Source organism: Notothenia rossii, assembly GCF_949606895.1.
Source record: "Notothenia rossii genome assembly, chromosome: 3".
In the NCBI taxonomy this organism is placed as follows: Eukaryota; Metazoa; Chordata; class Actinopteri; order Perciformes; family Nototheniidae; genus Notothenia; species Notothenia rossii.
The window spans coordinates 56,185,715-56,204,336 of NC_136901.1; the positions used below are offsets into that span (position 1 = coordinate 56,185,715).

The 18,622-nt window shown below is 38.9% G+C and overlaps 1 protein-coding gene across 5 annotated transcripts in view; it reads left to right on the forward strand.

Annotated features, from left to right (window-relative positions):
• LOC307031643 (uncharacterized protein) overlaps positions 1-18,622 on the forward strand; it is a 144,621-nt gene that overhangs the window by 84,355 nt on the left and 41,644 nt on the right. The window contains exons 4-5 of one of the 5 annotated variants that reach the window (XR_013806038.1): positions 2,937-3,016; positions 3,599-4,763. The exons of the other annotated variants lie outside the window; for them this stretch is intronic. The gene's annotated coding sequence lies outside the window, so the exon portion shown is untranslated. Of the gene's footprint in view, positions 1-2,936; positions 3,017-3,598; positions 4,764-18,622 lie in introns of those variants that run through there. 5 annotated transcript variants of the gene reach the window in all.

Here is an 18,622-nt window from a genome sequence, read left to right on the forward strand (position 1 = left end):
TTTGCATAAATTAGGGCGTGGTCACATTGAGTGACGGCTCTGTGAAGTGACTGCTGCTGTTAGATTCTTGTCTCTCTGCTAGCTGCTCCGTGAAGCTACAGGCACTCTGCTTCAGCTCATCCAGGGAACACAACTTGCCCCCGGCCATGTTTGTTTGTTCTTCATGCTTATATATCGGACTATTGTGACTCGCTCTGCGGTTGAAACAGACGGTGCATGAATGCGGTAAGGGAAATTTGAGTACTTTATTTATGTGTTAATGATTTTAATCAGCTACGTAATTAATGTTAAGGCTTGGGTTAGCGTGTAATAGGGGTTTCACAACTACCAATATTTACTAGTCGACACGGTTTTCAAAATAGCAGTCGACTAGTCGACTAGTCGTTACGTCATAATAAAGACACACAAAGAGAGGTGTACAACTGTATTTTATAGGGGTGCACCGAATGGGAAATTCTTGGCCGAAACCGATACCGAAAATAGGAAACAGTTGGCCAAAAACCGAATGCCGAAAGGCCGAAAATGATTAATAGAAATATATATATATATAATGTATACATTTTTTACCAATGTTGTTCAGCTGCCTGATTGTGGAAAAATAAATGATTATGCAAAACTTAACTTAAATAATAATCACTATTATGGGTCCATAAAACATTTATTCAGCACTTTTGAATGCATACTGTACATTAATCCCAAGTCAAGTGCATTTTCTTTTCTCTGTAGGATAACTACAACAAAGTGCATTCAGAACAAAGCCAAGGTGCTTTAAAACTGCATAAACATCTAGACCAGTAGGCCTACAACAAAATAGTGTAAATAAAGACTGTAACAGCCAGGCCTTCAACAACAACAAATGCACCTATAAGTGCATGCATACAAATGTGCAAACTGGATAAATCCACATGAATGTAACTATTTACAAATGAAATTACAATTGAATTTCAAGAATCTGTAAATAAGGCTGTCTGTCCTCATAAGCAAAGTAGTAAACATTGTATAAAGATACATAAAGTGAAAACTGGATACAAAATCCACAATCAATTACAAATTGAATTACAATTTCAAGAATCTGCAAATAAGGTGGTCTATCCTCATGAGCAATGTAAACAACATTGTATCATTTAGATACTGAAAGTACAATATATTGAACACTGTGCTGCTGTCATTTCCCCCTAATGATAACCTGAGATGGTGAATTATAACTCACAATGAAAATTGTTCAGGAAAGTGGGTATAGAGTAGACATGTAGAACTAGATAAGCTTATGATAAGCCTGCCTTGTCTACTTATTAAGGAAAAGTGGGAGGTCTTTTTAATGAACATTAGCTTCTCTGCTTTATCAGCCATAAGTCTGTTCCTCTTCTCATCAAGCACATGAGAGGCAGCGCTGAACAGTCTCTCGCTGTCAGTGCTTGTGATTTGATCTTACTCCGCATATTTGTCCGGGTGTTTTGATTTCAAAGCCGAAAGGGCCTTCTTAACCATTTTCGGCCGAATATTCGGTGCATCCCGAGTATTTTATATTGGAACTCATACAGTAACATTAAACACTGCATTTTAATTTGTGTTACATGGCTGAGTAAATAACAAACAGTAACTGGACTCACCAAAATCGACAGCAAAAACTCTTGTTTACATAAATGCCACGTAAATCCAGTGCGCAACAGCGCATTGCGCAACACTTCGCTGTCCTCCACGATAACGTCCACCTTTCCATATTTTTGGTTTGGTTTGAACACCAACGCATCGAAATGTGAGGGAAGGAGGCTTGACCGCTTTCGGGTGACAGTGTTGCCTGCCAGGGAAAAAACCCTCTCACTCGGGGTGCTTGTGGCTGGAATAGCCAGGTAGCTCCTCGAAAGCGGGGGAAGCGGTGCACGTTTTCTGCCCACCACTCCAGTGGATTATCCATTGTGGGGATATGCGGTGTCCGCTGGCAGTAATCCCGTAGCTCATCATCCGCATCACTGTTGACCCGTGTTTTCTTGCTGTTCGTTTGCCTCTGTTCAGTGCTGACGCCGGTCCGTTGCTCACTGGTGCTAGCATTACTGCTAGTGCTAGCTGTCGGCAGCGGGTGTTTCATCTTCAGATGGTTGCGCATAGCAGATGCATTTGTATTGTACTTCAGTACAGCTGTACACAACTGACACTTCACTGTGGAGTTGGTTACATCTTCGTTGAAGTACTGCCATACATAAGAATGTCGGACGTGTTTTGGAGCATTTTGCAGCACCTCGTTTACCTCCATTATTTTCACGACTAGTTGACTAGGGCCTACAGCGCCGACTAGTCGATTAGTTGGTGAAACCCCTAGCGTCTAAGCGAGTGGTAGCTACATCGGTGCTAACGATGCTGATAGTAGCCTCCAAGTTAAAATCATAGACTATATTTATAAAGGTTAAAACGAAATAGACAAGTGTTAAGCATTAGGTGGGATAATACTGTACAACAAACGGCTTCTGTTTGAGGTTGATAAAATAAGGTCATCCTTGTAACTTAGAGAGATGATTATTATGTAGGTAGGAACTGTATGCATCACTAAGGTTAATTTAAATTGGCTATGCTCAAGTATGTAGACAAGCTAATGTTGAAGTAGTGTATGTGAAATCAACCTCACAATAAGATGTGTGTATATTACAATTATTAATGTCATATTTCAAGATGATTACTTAGATATTACAATATGGTTGATTGAGCTGGAGTTCATTATTGAGCTTACACGTTAACGTCACAGTCATCTGAAGAACAATCCCAAACCTTGTTGTTTTTATTAATTGCATTACCAGTAAGCATTGGTAACACAACTTCCAAAGTTACAGTAGAATAAAAAGGACCCTGACTCGGACAATACACAATCCAACATGTTCAACAGAAGAGAATCAGTTATATTGTTTGTACACATGGTACTTTACATATATATCTGTTTGTTTAAGGTGTCCAGGTGATGCAGACAGGCTGGACCAGAGAGTGAGAGAGATAACTGGACTCCTCACAGCAGTGAACTTCAGCTCAGGTACAAAGACTCTTTTTTTCATACTGTACAAAGAATCAAGAAAGATATTGGTTTAAATAAATGAAGTATTGACTTTAATACACTGATATACATTCCATTAAACAATACTAAATACTAGATCACCTACAAATCAGTGAAGTTGAGGGTTTTTTCCATGCAAAAAGTTACATTTAGATGTTAACAAGCAATATGATTTTGTCAGCTTTCTAATTTAATGTATTGAACGCAAAGATATTTAACACATAGTGAGAACTGCTACTATTTATCTCTCAATATTGTCTTTAAAAAACGTGGTAAAAGTTATTCTTTCAGTGAGACAACAGAGCAAGCTTCTACAGTTGCACTACGTTTTGATAACAGTTAAATATTATTTTGATAATAACATATATTTCAATGTTGATGAACTTCATACTTTTCATTCATAATCTGATTGTCTTTGTAGCTCACTGTTGAAATAAAAAAAAACATTACAATTACAAAATAATTATATCTACAACCCCTAAACACACAAACACACCGCTTTCATAAATAACACACTTGTTCTGCAATAATAAGTTTTATGTTTCCTGTAATTTTTGTTAGGAAAGGACATGCCTGAAAGACACAACATTTTCTCCTTCTCTGAGGGTCAAGAAGAACATCCAAGAGGAAAATTAAAAGCTGATGCTATGAGATTTTAAGACCAGTACACTAAGAAACTACTTTTATTGTAAAAACAGTCAGCTGATGGAATGCACCTATTTCCACATCTACACTCCATCAACTGATTATTAGTATTTGCCTCGCTTTATGAGCTTCACATCACTTGTGCCTTGTACCGCAGAGTTTGCAACGTCACAAACAAATGGGGCTAATCTTCAGTCAGATGTGAATGTGTAATCTAACATTTTCAGTCAGAATTATGGACAAAAGGAGTGCAAATACAAATACAATTTATTGAAATGTGAACCAAAAGTTAATCAAACATGTTTTAAATAAAAAGCACATATGGACAGAAGGTGTAAACCTATTAAATGTATAAGTAAACACATTTAGTCAAATAAAGTGACAGACTAGGCCTGTGCAGTTGGTATCAGCTTTGCCCAGCATGGGCTCCTCCATCAGGCCTGGTCCTCCTCGCTGAGGAAAGACCCTCAGTCCTCTCCAAACCAACAGACAGGACGTCCATCACACGGAGGTTTCTCCCTGAAGTCTCTGCAGCTCTCTGGACACCACGCTGTCTCAATCCGTCCACACTGAATATGAGAGGGGGAAAATGAAAATAACAAATGCTTTAGACAATAAGAAACATAAAGTGGACTGTTGAGTTGCTCAGTTTTTTTAGATTGTCAATACTATTACTGTATAACTAATATATCAGGTTAAGAGGCTCATTCAAATAAAGATTGGTCTTTAAATACATGTTGTCTTTTGAATTGTTTGTCTAAAGTCAAGGATCTAGAACTGGTACTTAGTTTTAATGATACAGTCTGGTTATTATGCTGTTTGGAAGAGGCCTCACAGGTAAGAGCACTAACTAGCTACCATCACATGTACCTTAGCTTGACTTAAATGTATTAAACGACTAGTTAAGTGATATCAAAATATAAATAACTAATGTCATGCAAACATATTAATATTTGCTTGATTCCAGTGTTTAATTTAGCACAATTGCATACAAACGTTAAGGGATTTTAAGATTCTGAAGTATTATGCTAAAAACTCAATTATTTAGATTATTATTTATAGTTTTGCTGAATAGTTTCATGTCCGCTCACCTTAGAAACGTAAAATGCCAGGCAGTGTGCAGATGGGGAGCATGTTAGCTTAGCTTGGTAGCTTCAGCTAGCTCTGGAACTTTCTGCTCGGTGGCAGCAGGTCCCGCCTCGGCTCCGCCTCTTTGCCCTTATTTGGAGCAGGCTGGAGTAGGCGGGAGTTGAACTCTGACGTCACTGTCGAGCCGTTAGTGGCCGACTCCGCCTACTAAGGGCTTCTCGGCAACTCTGCAGGATCCTATGAGTGACGTCACGGACCCTACGTCCATTTATATATACAGTCTATGGTTCCACCCCAACCTATCGTGCTCTATCAGAAACGTTGCTGTATCAGAAACAATGCCCGACATGTTTTGAAGTAAGCATAACACTCAAAGTTCAATACATGCAGTATCTATGTTACAAAAAAAAGCCATACGAATCATTCACAATGCCAAATACCTTGATCACACCAACGCATTATTCCTGCAGTCAACATTTTTAACATTTACAGACTTAGTAGAATTCCAAACGGCACAAATCATGTTTAAGGCAAACAATAACGTTTTACCAGGAAACATCCAAAAAGTATTCACTCAAAGAATGGGGGGATATAGTTCAAGGAGACCATTTCAATTCGAAATTCATAGGGTCCGTACAACCAGAATAACTTTTTGTATCTCCTGTGGAGTGAGACTATGGAACAGTGTGAATGTGGAGCTAAAGCGATGTCCAGACATCAACCAGTTGAAGAGGAAATTCAGAGAAATTATTTTTCTCGAGGTACAGGGATGCGGAGGGTGTTTGACTATGTGTATGTGTATTTGTGTTTATGTATATGTACATATATATATGTGTATATACAGGACTGTCTCAGAAAATTAGAATATTGTGATAAAGTTCTTTATTTTCTGTAATGCAATTAAAAAAACAAAAATGTCATACATTCTGGATTCATTACAAATCAACTGAAATATTGCAAGCCTTTTATTATTTTAATATTGCTGATTATGGCATACAGCTTAAGAAAACTCAAAAATCCTATCTCAAAAAATTAGAATAGTTCCTCAGACCAAGTAAAAAAAAAAGATTTATAACAGCAAAACACAATCAAACATTTGAAAATGTCCATTAATGCACTCAGTACTTGGTTGGGAATCCTTTTGCACGGATTACTGCATCAATGCGGCGTGGCATGGAGGCAATCAGCCTGTGGCATTGCTGAGGTGTTATGGATGCCCAGGATGCTTCAATAGTGGCCTTTAGCTCATTAGCATTGTTGGGTCTGGTGTCTTTCAGCTTCTTCTTCACAATACCCCACATATTCTCTATGGGGTTCAGGTCAGGGGAATTTGCAGGCCAATCGAGGACAGTAATGCCATGGTCAGTACACCAGTTACTGGTGGTTTTGGCACTGTGGGCAGGTGCCAGATCATGCTGGAAAATGAATTCCTCATCTCCATAGAGCTTTTCAGCAGACGGAAGCATGTAGTGCTCTAAAATCTCTTGGTACACAGCTGCATTTACTCTGGGCTTGATGAAACACAGTGGACCAACACCAGCAGCTGACATGGCTCCCCAAACCATCGCTGACTGTGGGAACTTCACACTGGATTTCAAGCAACTTGGATTTTGCTCCTCTCCAGCCTTTCTCCAGACTCTGGCGCCTTGACTTCCAAATGAAATACAAAACTTGCTTTCGTCTGAAAAGAGGACTTTGGACCACTGTGCAACTGTCCAGTGCTTCTTTTCCTTAGCCCAAGTCAGACGCCTCTTCCGTTGTCTTGAGTTCAGAAGTGGCTTGACCATGGGAATACGGCTATTGTAGCCCATTTCCCGGACACGTCTGTGAACAGTGACTTTTGATACCTGGACTCCAGCTTCAGTCCACTGTCTTTGAAGCTCCCCCAAATTCTGGAAGCGACTCTTCTTCACAATGCTGTTAAGGCTGCGGTCATCTCTCTTGGTTGTGCAGCGTTTCCTGCCACATTTCCCCCTTCCAACAGACTTTTTGTGGATGTGCTTTGAAACTCCACTCTGTGAACAGCTTGCTCTTTGAGAAATTTCTTTTTGTGTCTTACCCTCCTGATGGAGGGTGTCAATGACGGTCCTCTGGACAGCAGTCAGATCAGCAGTCTTCCCCATACTTGTGATTTAGTTTACTGAACCAAGCTGAGTGTTTTTCAAGGCTCAGGAAACCCTTGCAGGTGTTTCGAGTTAATTAGACGATTCAAGTGATTCGTTGAACACCCTACTAGTATACTTTTTCATGATATTCTAATATTTAGAGATAGGATATTTGAGTTTTGTTAAGCTGTATGCCATAATCAGCAATATTAAAATAATAAAAGGCTTGCAATATTTCAGTTGATTTGTAATGAATCCAGAATGTATGACATTTTTGTTTTTTTAATTGCATTACAGAAAATAAAGAACTTTATCACAATATTCTAATTTTCTGAGACAGTCCTGTATATACGGTAGGTCAATCAACAAGTAAAGCAGATTAATAATAATAATAATAATAATAATAATGATAATTATTTATAGATTATAGATTATAAATAAATAATTTACGGACAAGGAGGTGAAATTAAATAAGTTATATTTCTTCTCATTCCTTTTCGAACACTAGATGTGGGACTGTTTATGTTGCTAATGCTGTTGTTGTTGTTATTGTTGTTGTTGTTGTTGTTGTTGTAAATGTCACTTTGTTTTGTAGTCTCTTACATGAATATGCACTGCAACATGTTTTTGTTTTTTGTAATTATTTATTTTACTTGTTCAAAATTAAATGTATCAATCAATCAATAAATCAAAACACTCAGAGCTAACACTTTACTGGAGAGAGTATGTGTAAAGAAGCCAGATATAAAAGGTACTCACCTTGTGGTGAACCCGTGAGAAAGCGTTTGAGCTCCATACTGTTTCAGAAATAATGCCTGATGTGGTTTGTAACGTAATATGGTGTTTAATTACGGCAGCGTTTAGCTGAGTTTCTGCTGATAGACAGCCTTCTCTTCCAACAAGTCCTCCAACTCATACGACCAAATATGCCGATTGTTCAAGTGCTTAATACGTCCTGCTCTCGTTGAATGCAAACGTTACAGATGGTCGTTTATTCACAAATGACCCTCTCTGTAAAATCCTAAATTGGAGGATAGTTTGGCCATTAAAACACTTTTTGATTAGATTTCTGGCGAGAAGTGTATATTGTACTTTTAGAATCCACGTCCAGTGGATATGTAGGATATATAGTTTGATCAATATTGTGTGTGTGTGTGTGTGTGTGTGTGTGTGTGTGTGTGTGTGTGTGTGTGTGTGTGTGTGTGTGTGTGTGTGTGTGTATAGAGGTGTGTGTGGTTAAAGCTCTTAGCTTTTCTAATGATTCTGAAGGTAAACACAGTGAAAGGCGGTACGTGAAAGGTGGTGTGTGAAAGGTGGTGTGTGAAAGGGTCTGCGCGCTCCTCTTCTCAGAGGCTGAGTTAACCCTCCCGCTGCCTCCTGGTGCTGCAGAGATTTCATGAAGTGAAGGAGGTTTTCCTTCTATAAAACAGCTGTAGGCAGCAGATACTGTGAGTGTCACAGACATGAATACATAGATCAAGGCAGACTGCTGCACACACTCTCCTGTTTTGCCAATCCGGTGGTTAAACAAATATAGCTCTAAATCCCTGGCCGAAATGTCCTTAAAATGAAGTCCGAGTTCGACATTTTAATTCATTCATTAATTCATTACCTTTCCAACTCCTCATGCAGTTGACTGTTACAGGTCTATACAGGTTCATGGTACAATGCATAAGCTTCAAATCGAGAGACTGAAACTGTATTTTCCTTTACTGTTCTGTTGTAATTTCACAATAAAGTTAATAGTCATATTATGTTTGATATTATTATGTTTTATTAACTACACCACTGGTTTTTTAACCCGCACCGCCTAGTGGTTAAAGCACGTTATTGAATTGTGTTGTTGAATACGTTTTATTTGATGAAAACATTTAAATATTAAGAGTAGCCTACATACAAAATGTAAAATATCAAGAAGATACTGTCGTGATCTCTTCAATCAAACAGTTTAGTGCTGGACGTCCAAAGATATTAACAGGAGGATGTGCAAAACAGACCAACTAATAAGGCTTTATTTAAACATTAAAGATTACTTTAAGTTAAGGTCTTCTTTTGAATAAGAGAAAAACGTTGGGGTTATCCACAGATAAATATGAAGTCTGACAAAGTACTTAACGTCCAATATATTGCATAGTTTATTTTGGCACTTGACAATCACCTTCCCTGAATTTAAGTCAGGTGTAACTAAAGTCTGATTTAAGGGTTGTTTATATTTCACATCATTAATCAGGATCTGCAAAGTAACTAAAATAAATGTAGTGGAGTAAAAATACCAGGTTAACCTCTGAATTGTAGTGGAGTAGAACAAAGTAGTATGCTGCTGTAACAAAAACATTTCCCAACTGGGGATCAATAAAGTATATCTTATCTTATCTTATCTTAAGATGATCGATGGCTACTGCCATATTTGCAAAATGTGCCTCTGAACCTTGACAAGTGCATGTTTCAGGCTTATCAATGAACAACAGGAGGGGTCACAGACATAAGACCAGCTGTTAAATAAAGCTTTTCTGACCTTAGGTGTCATGTGGGTATATTATTTCACCCATTTATTAATTATATGTTTTAAATTTGATAACACCACTGTGTTTCGTTGCCCCTAAACCTCCAGGGTGTACACAGTTTAATACTGGCAACTTATAATTGTGGGAAATACGAAAACGTCTTATAAAGGGTTGTGCCATATAATGTTGCGAAACACAATAGCCAGCATGTGTAGTGCTGGGGGGGGGGGGGGCTGGAGCCGGAGCCGGGGGCTGAACCCGTCCAATTCCAGTTTTGGAAAGTCTGCCGTGGTTCCATTCCATTTCAAAGAGCTGTTGCACTCAGCGTAACCTTTTCGCACTGCCACTCCAACATCCAATCACAGGGCTTGATGCCTAATCACAGGGTTTGTAAAGCAAGGCGGATGTTGTAGTCCCAAACGATAGCTGGGGATTCTGGGTAGTGTAGTATCTTCAGAAACTCTAGTGTCTAAACTCCTAAAAAACTATTCGTTTCTCTGAATCGAAGGTTAAAAACACAAAAGCATTGTATACAATTTAAACCAATCAATATTGTGTAATTAACAAGGATAAACTGATGTTTTTTAGTGGATGAGTAATGCAGATATCACTGTGTAATCATTTGACAGTGAGGGGAATATATCCGGTTTTATTATGAAAACTTCGAGACCGGAAAAACTGTTTTCACCCACGCTACCTTTGCTGCCGCATATACACGTTATCCTGGCGAGACCTCAAACCATCTTCATAATATCTATCAAGCTATAGATCCTACACATCCACTGGACGTGGATTCTAAAAGTACAATATACACTTCTCGCGAGAAATCTAATCAAAAAGCATTTTAATGGCAAAACTATTCTACAATTTAGGATTTTCCAGAAAGGGTCATTTGTGAATAAACGTGAGCATGTTGTTTCTTACACGACCACTAGAGGTGCTACATTTTAAAACGTGGCTCTGGGTCGTAATCTAAGGTGCTTAAACAATCGACTTATTTGGTCGTTTTTTGTAGGAGGACAGGCTGTTCTCTTCACAGAGCTCACTGCTTGCATGCAGACTCCAAAGGGGCGCGGCCAGCAGCAGCTGCAAAGGGGCGTGGCCAGCAGCAGCTCGGTTACATTTGAATACAATAGAGGGGTATGAGGCATGCTACAATGGGTGATCTGTTTGCTATTTTGAGCAAAACTCTCAGATACATGTTTTGTATAGATATGGCCCTATAATATGTTGTTCAAATATAGCATAATAGGTGAGCTTTAATATTGACTCACTGTCTACCTTTCTGCGTATAGTATAGAGTTAAGAAGCCAAAAATAGCTTGAAAAGTAACCCCCCCCCCTTGGATCAGGGGTTCCCAAACTTTTCAGCCTGCGACCCCCAAAATAACAGTGCCACTGGCAACGGGGGGGGGGGGGGGGGGGGGGGGGCTAGTGAATTCATTTCAGTTTTCCACACTCTCGCGGGAATATCTCCGCAATGGAGCGAGCTTAAGTTTCACTTTCGATTGCATGATATAACCCAGCGCAACACCTCCGTCAAGCATGTTGCCACTTGTGTGTACCATTTTCAGGCGATTTGTAATCTGTTCTAGAAAACGATGTGTTTTTTAGGATTTCAAGAAGCACAAAGAACAAACAATGGATGTATTTTATGAACATTTATCCATGCTGAAAGTAGATTTAGATGTGTTAGGAGTGAGATAGAGATCATTATCTAATATATGCATCTGATGAAGCATTGCATGAAGTCTGTTGATGATCAGAGGCTGTTGTTGGGGCTGCATAAACGTTTTTTTATTTTTGTTTTGTAGACAGACCATGCAGGCCTCAGAGAGTTAAACTTGGACCTGCGACCATAGCTTTATTGTATTTTGTTTGGAAAATCAACAGCGGAGGTTTGTGTCGTACTACATGCGGTGTATTTTGCATATCTCTCAGTAGCCAACAATCTGTGAGTCTGTTGGCTCGGACATAAACTTGAGTTTAAAATAATACTACATAATAAATGTAGTCTACATTTCATAATAAGAGGTGTAAAACCTGAGAGAATTTTAAATCGCATTTGAACTAAATGCTTATACAATCTGTAGTTGTATTTGTATTGTTGATTTAATGTGTGAACGAGGCGATATAGAGAAGGTTAAACTGTCATTATTAGGCTGTAATTTGTTCTTTACTGTTGGAATGGGTAAGCAGGCCTATTGTTTTTGGATATTTGTGGAGTTAGGTGGTCCATGAGTGTTTTGTATTGGTTAAGTGGTCCTTGGTATGAAAAAGTTTGAGAAACACTGCGCTAGTGGATTGTCAAAGAGAGAGCCTCGTTGCGGGGAAATTATACAGATGGCTAGTCCGCCCCTGAAAATGTCTATGCAAACGTTATTATTAATAATGATTAAAAAAAAAAAATTATAAGAAAAATGAATCCATTATTTTATTTTTTTTTCATTTTTATTTTGTAATCATCTTGCGACCCCCACTCGGGGTCTCGCGACCCTCCGGGGGTCGCAACCCCCGCTTTGAGAACCCCTGCCTTAGATAACAAAGTAAACTGTGAAAAAAAGGTATAAATTCAAATTAATGAGTGGAATTTGTAATTCTGAACAGTCTCAGCACATCTACAGAAACCCAGAGGGCACAACATGTATCAATCAACACGTGTTTAAGGTTTAAATGGCTCCATTTATAAGTTTGGCAGTTAGTTTGGTTACATAAAACAGTTGAGTAGGAAGGAGAATGTGAGTGTCACCTCAGCCTTATGTTGTCTCTGAGTTTCTATTTTAGGTGCACATCACCAAGGGATTTGTTACATATTAATGCCATTAAGGTTAATTTGGAAGCAGCTACTAATTCATTGTTTCCCTTCTTTCGAGGCGGAAGAGCTTTTACACCGTTTAAGTTTCTCAGAGTTTGAAGGTCATGTCTGAAAGTTGATCTTATGACCATTATGTCAGCATTAACGTCAGTGACTCGGGGGCTATAGAGATGAATGAGAGGGTCATACCTCGCATCAAATCTAATCCATGCCCTTTGAAAGTCAAGCAGTAAAACGTCCCACCTTGAAATGATCAATACATTTTGAAGGTGTCTCTTAAGATAAGCTTACATTTTTAATATAGGAAGTACAACTTTATTTTTTACAGGAAACCCAATCAATTAACACCCAATTAATTGTACTTTTATATCACACACGAAAAGAGTAAAGAAAATCACATTTTGATAAGGGATAGTAATTCATCTCCATTCGTGTCACTACATGCGGGGATTAATTGCATGAGCACACACGTCATGTGCATGAATGGATAACAACTTTTTCAACTTAACGTTGAAACCCTTTTAGGTTCCATTAGTTGAATGAATCACCACCGTACATGTCACTTTAATTGATCGGGTGCAGTTAATTACATACAGGAATGTCTAAAGAAATAGGGCAGAGATGACCTCCTCGTCCCTATTACCTAGCCTTCAAATCAATACTCGAAGTTGAGGGAATAAGGAGGTTACTGTGGTGGTTATTGGGCCCATGAGGAGCTCTACCTGGAGATCAGTTGAGCTAAAGTCCCTGCAAATTGCTTTGGGATTATTAACAGGTTCCGGCGACAGGGCCTGTGGAGAATAACATCTCTGAGGATGAGCAAGGAAAGAGAAAAGGAGCAGGAAAGAGGAGCAAATAAGTAAAGGAACAAGAGATAAGTTATCTTTGGATCGGCCGATAAGGGCCCCGGTCGCTTCCTTCTTATATTCCATCAAGACACCTAATTAAAGGACCCAGAAATAGAGGTGACCACACCTTGCCTGATTATAAATTGAGGTTATTAATCTACACTCCATATCTGGTAAAGAGTCCAGTGGGTCTCAGCCATGATTAACTGCCTCCTGAGCATTTTCCTTTCCTTTTTTCTGCTGCGTTACGCCTATTGTTTGAAAGAACACAAGCTCTGCCAGCATGATATTCAAAATCCTTTGAATATCACTAACAGCTGAAACCCTATGTAGTACTTAGCATTCTAAAAATGCAAACCTCATTAAAATGATGCCCCCCCCCGCGCATTAACAATGTCCCCGCATCCGCAGCCCAGCAATGCTCACAGTAAGGCTGAAGCAGCATATTATAAGAGTAGTTTAGAGTGTGATCAGTGCCAGCAAGCTGGGGGTCATTTCCCTGAGAGATCAGCAAGCCAAAGAACACATCCTAATACCAGCTGATTCAAAGGATGGGTCATTTTGGTACACATGTGGTACATCTTGAGCATCAAGCTCTTTCAACATTGCAACATAAGTAATGCGCAAAAGTAAAAGATACAAAATTGTGCAATTTAAAAAGTGCTATGGAAAAAATGGTTAATGTAAGTTGCCGGACTAAAATATACATATCAAATAGAATAAACCGAATGTAAAATGAAACACTTGGAAAAATACTGAACAATTACATTTGGATATGAGGGCTACAAAAAGATTTACAAAAGAACAGTGATACTGTATACCTAAAGTATAGTGTCATTCTGCATGTTCTACATTGTCATTGAAGACAATTTAAATGCGCAAGAACATTAAAGTTGAATACAAAATTAACTTTACATGGCTGTTAAATTTGAATAATGTATCTAAACGACGGTATATAAAGTCTTAAGTGCCTGTAACATGTAACCCTGTATTTAATTATAAAACAATTATTAACACACATGGGATATTTAATCCCATGGCAAACAGCGTCAGAATGAGTTTTGAGCTTGGATATCAATCTTTCTCTTCCACACATAGACCATTTGTATCATCATGTACCGCTTGTATTGGCTTTAGTTTATCATTGCTCACTGCTTTATGAAAGAATAGGTTCAACATTTGTTTTCTATATAAATGTATCTGTTGGGGAAATATTTTCCAAGGTCCATAACTTTGACCCAGTTTATCAGTTCAAACTGTCCTGACTGAGCACAGGCACCTGTAACCTTGGCTGCTGTGCTCTCAGTGTCCTGTCTCCCTGTTCCTGCCTGTTGGCGTCAGCTGATAGAGGTGTTATGATTCTATCTTGTTATGCAGCATGTTGATTAGTCTTTCTGAACTAGCTAAATACATGGGTCTGGGGTAGAGTTCCTTATCAATCAATCAATCAATCAATCAATGTTTATTTATATAGCCCAATATCACAAATGTTACATTTGTCTCAGTGGACTTCACAGTTTGTACAGAATATCAGTATGACAATACGACACCCTCTGTCCTTAGACCCTCACATCGTACAAGGAAAAACTTCCAGAGAAAACCCCACAGTTTAAAGGGAAAAATGGGAGAAACCTCAGGGAGAGCAACAGAGGAGGGATCCCTCTCCCAGGACGGACAGACGTGCAATAGATGCCGTGTGTAAATTGAAAAGATAATACATTTGCAACATAGGTAGTCCAAATGTTTTGAAATGCATGTGTGTATAATAAGAAGATGAATCCACGAGGATATCCATCCAGGACTTATGATCCAGGACCGCAGCCACGACTCAAGATCCAGGACTCGCAATCCATGACACAGGACCGCAGGATCATCCATGACTCCGGATCCCGGCGTATATAGACACCAAAAAGAAAGAAATTTGGGGAAGCTGGGTTAATCGGAACATGAGAGTACACAGGTATAGACAGAGAGAAGGAAGAAGTAAGATGTCCCCCGACAAACTAAGCCTATATCAGCAAAACTAGGGGCTGAATCTAATCAGCCCTAACTATAAGCTTTATCAAAAAGGAAGGTCTTAAGCACACTCTTAAAAACGGATAGGGTGTCTGCCGTCCGAACACAAACTGGAAGCTGATTCCACAAAAGTGGAGCTTGATAAGAAAAGGCTCTGGCTCCCATTGTACTTTTAGAGACTCTAGGAACAACCAACAACCCTGCATTCTTGGAACGCAATGCCCTAGTAGGACAATAGGGTATAATGAGTTCTTTAAGGTAAGATGGCGCCTGCCCATTAAGGGCTTTGTAGGCGAGAAGAAGAATTTTAAATTCTATCCTGTGTTCTATAGGGAGCCAGTGTAAGGCAGCCAGAACAGGAGTAATGTGGTCCCTTTTCCTAACTCTGGTTAGTACACGAGCTGCAGCATTTTGAATCAGCTGAAGCGACTTGACTGACTTCTTGGTACACCCTGATAATAAGGAGTTACAATAATCCAGCCTTGAAGTAACAAATGCATGGACTAGTTTCTCTGCATCGTTTTGAGGCAAGATATGCCTGATTTTTGCAATGTTACGTAGATGGAAGTAGGCGGTCCTTGAAATGGATTTTATGTGGGTGTTAAAGGATAAATCCTGATCAAATATAACACCAAGATTCCTTACAGTCTCACTGGAGGCCAAATTAATGCCATCCATAGTTAATATATCTTTAGATAATTTGTTTCGTAGATTCTTCGGGCCAAGTACAATAACTTCAGTTTTGGTCGTGTTTAACATCAAAAAATGTAAGGTCATCCACGTTTTTAAGTCCTTGAGGCAGTCTTGAATTTTATTTAGATGATTAATTTCATCAGGCTTGATTGATAAATATAGTTGAGTATCATCCGCATAACAATGAAAGTTTACAGAATGATTCCTTATAATATTGCCTAACGGAAGCATATATAGGGTGAACAAAATAGGTCCAAGCACTGAGCCCTGTGGCACTCCATGGCTAACTTTGGTTTGCATGGAAGATTCATCGTTGACACGTACAAACTGAGAGCGTTCAGATAGATAAGACCTAAACCAGCCTAAAGCAGTTCCCTGTATGCCAACTAAGTGCTCTAGTCTTTGCAATAGGATATCATGGTCGATAGTATCAAATGCAGCACTAAGATCGAGCAAGACAAGAATAGAGACAAGTCCCTTGTCAGAGGCTATTAGAATGTCATTTGTGACTTTAACCAGAGCTGTCTCTGTGCTATGTTGTGTTCTAAAGCCAGACTGAAAATCTTCAAATAAATCATAGTTTCTTAAGTAATCACACAGCTGTTTTGCGACTGCTTTCTCAAGAATTTTTGAGAGGAACGGAAGATTAGAAATAGGTCTATAGTTGGCTAAAACCTCTGGATCGAGGTTGTGCTTTTTAAGAAGCGGTTTTATCACTGCTACTTTGAATGATTTTGGAACATAGCCTGATAATAAAGACATATTCATAATATTTAATAAAGAAGTGCTAATTAATGGAAAAACTTCTTTTAACAGCTTAGTTGGAATCGGGTCTAAGATACACGTTGATGGTTTAGAAGAGAGAATCATTGAATTTAATTGTTCAAGGTTTATGGCTGAAAAGCATTCTAGTTTACTATCTAGTGTAATATTATTAGAACTTACGTTTCCGGGAGCTGTTGATAACACTATACTGGTCAAAGGCAAGAGGTCATTGATTTTGTTTCTAAGAGTAACAATTTTATCGTTAAAAAAGCACATAAAATCATTACTACTGAGTGCTATGGGAATAGAAGGCTCAGTCGAGCTGTGGCTCTCTGTCAGCCTGGCTACAGTGCTGAAAAGAAATCTTGCATTATTCTTATTCTCATCTATTAATGAAGAGTAGTAGGCTGCTCTCGCTTTACGCAGTGCTTTCTTATATTCATTGAGAGTAATATGCCAAATTAAACGAGATTCTTCAAGTTTAGTTGAACGCCATATCCTTTCAAGTTGTCTCGACTTTTGCTTTATTTTGCGGGTTTCGGCATTATGCCATGGAGCTAATCTATGTTGTTTTATTTTCTTCTTTTTCAAAGGAGCAACAGAGTCTAATTTTATTCGCAGCGCATCTGTAGCACTATCAACAACATGATCAATTTGGGGTGGTGTACATTTTGTATAAGTTTCCTCCCCTACATGCAGACATGCTATCGAGTTAAGTATTGGTGGAATCTCTTCCTTAAATTTGGCTATAGCACTAACAGATAGGTTTCTGCTGCAGGAGCTTTTGGCTAATGCTTTGTAGTCTAGTAACAGTACTTCAAAAGTTACTAAGAAATGGTCGGATAAAGCAGGATTATGCGGTTCGACTAATAGTTGCTCAATTTCAATACCATAAGTCAGAACAAGGTCAAGAGTGTGATTATAGCAGTGGGTTGGTTTATTTACACTCTGACAGAAACCAACAGAATCTAATATAGAGTTAAATGCAACAGTAAGGCTATTTTTATCATCGTCAACATGAATATTAAAGTCACCTACGATAATTACTTTATCTGTTTTAAGTACCAAAGCTGATAAAAACTCAGAGAATTCTGATAAGAATTCTGAATAAGGACCTGGTGCACGGTACACTGTAACAAATAAGATTGGCTGCAAAGTTTTCCAGGTCGGATGCGTAAGACTGAAAATGAGGCTTTCAAAGGAGGTATAATTTAATTTTTGTTTAGTATTGATAAGTAAACTTGAGTCAAAGATTGCTGCAACTCCACCTCCTCGGCCCGTGCCTCGGGCAATATGAGTATTGATATGGCTGGGTGGAGTGGCCTCATTTATGCTGACATATTCTTCATGTCTCAACCAAGTTTCAGTGAGACAGCATATATCAATATTATAATCTGATATTAAATCATTTACCAGTATTGCTTTAGATGCTAGAGATCTTATGTTTAAGAGACCACATTTAATCTTCCTGTTTTGTTGCACTGTAGTAGTTGTTACATTTACTTTTATTAGGTTATTATGTATGACACCTCTATTAGGTTTTACCTTAAATTGTCCTTGGGCAGACACACACACCGTTAATATTGGGTATTTTATTGGGGTCGGGATTCCTATGGATGACTGCCTAGGAGAGAGCGCAGAGAAGCGTGTAAGACTGCGACTCTGCCTCCTGGTCTCAACTCCAGTTTGTCATGGATTAAGTCCACAGAGCCCTGAAATGTTTGCCGAAATGAGATTTGCACCTTCCAAAGTAGGATGAATGCCGTCTCTCTTAATCAGACCAGGTTTTCCCCAGAAGGCTGTCCAATTATTCACGAAGCCCACATTGTTTGCTGGGCACCACCAAGAAAACCAGCGCTGAAATGATGACATGCGGCTATACATGTCATCATTGATCAGATTTGACGTGGCAACTCTACCGTGAAGTCAGAACCTCTGGCTCTTGGACTTGTGATGTGAATTCTCCGGCCGAAGCTCCTAAATAAACCATCAATGTTTGACATCAAAGCTCCTGCTCTTCCCGTGTCTCCTTCATGAGTCGGTGACTCCCACTGCATTGCTACACAGAAGTTTCCTCCACAAATGTATCCCCTGCTTGTCATTATA